Below are 1,364 nucleotides of genomic sequence, written 5' to 3'. Positions count from 1 at the left end.
TAGACCGAACCAAACAGTTAGAGAGAGGAGGAAAGGCATGGACCGAACCAAACAGTTAGAGAGAGGAGGAAAGACATAGACCGAACCAAACAGTTAGAGAGGGGAGGAAAGACATAGACCGAACCAAACAGATAGAGAGGGGAGGAAAGACATGGACCGAACCAAACAGATAGAGAGGGGAGCTAAGACATAGACCGAACCAAACAGTTAGAGAGAGAAGGACAGGCATCGACCGAACCAAAAAGCACCCCTTTTGATTTGAACGAAACCATACATATTTGCCCATTGAAGAAGTGCTCAGAAAGTGACTTTTTGGACACGAATACCAAAACATTCAAGAGATAAAAGTGCACAACATGCTCTAGCATACAGGGTGGATGTCATATTTTGGCTGATAAATGTAATAAAATGGAAATAAAATTGAAATGTCAACCTTCAAATGGTACCGAAAAGATGGTTGGAGGTCCACACATCATAGAATGTTGACTTGAACGGAAATATCCGTTGTTTTAAATGATACTGTCAATGCTGCATTGGAAAACCTTTTGAAATCATAGAACTATAGATAATAGAATAGACATGACTGTTTAGGTCGCACGTGTCAGACTCATTACTCAGATGATTTAAGATAGGGTCTAAGCTACAACGTATGTGAATGTGAAATCTACGTTTACAAGTTGTTTTTTTAGACAGTTGATGTTAAAGGTTAGAAAAATGCAAGACATTATGAACTAGTTTGACAACCCTGTTTATGCAAGCTTTTCAATTCTATCAAACTGAACCGTTTATCTTTTCCAGTGATGAAGACATGCAAAACTTGTGATTCAAAATTTGGCAATGTAGATTTAAGTACCCTTATATCCCGCGGCTATGTCTGAAGGTACAGAGAGTTTACTGAGCTCCTATACGTACCTCTCTGTCTGGTCCTGTCTGAAGGTACAGAGAGTTTACTGAGCTCCTATACGTACCTCTCTGTCTGGTCCTGTCTGAAGGTACAGAGTTCAGAGTTCAGTTCCTATACATTCCTCTCTGTCTGGCCCTGTCTGAAGGTACAGAGTTCAGCTCCTATACATTCCTCTCTGTCTGGTCCTGTCTGAAGGTACAGAGTTCAGTTCCTATACATTCCTCTCTGTCTGGTCCTGTCTGAAGGTACAGAGTTCAGCTCCTATACATTCCTCTCTGTCTGAAGGTACAGAGTTCAGTTCCTATACATTCCTCTCTGTCTGGTCCTGTCTGAAGGTACAGAGTTCAGTTCCTATACGTTCCTCTCTGTCTGGTCTTAGTCAAAGTTAACTAATAGGTTCTGTGTGAACTATGTTCCATGTCAAAGCAGTTCTGAAGCACTGAAGGAAAAATCGCTCCCA

Source organism: Salmo salar, chromosome 05, assembly GCF_965601325.2.
Source record: "Salmo salar chromosome 05, fSalSal1, whole genome shotgun sequence".
Classification (NCBI taxonomy): domain Eukaryota; kingdom Metazoa; phylum Chordata; class Actinopteri; order Salmoniformes; family Salmonidae; genus Salmo; species Salmo salar.
This window is presented reverse-complemented; position numbering follows the sequence as displayed.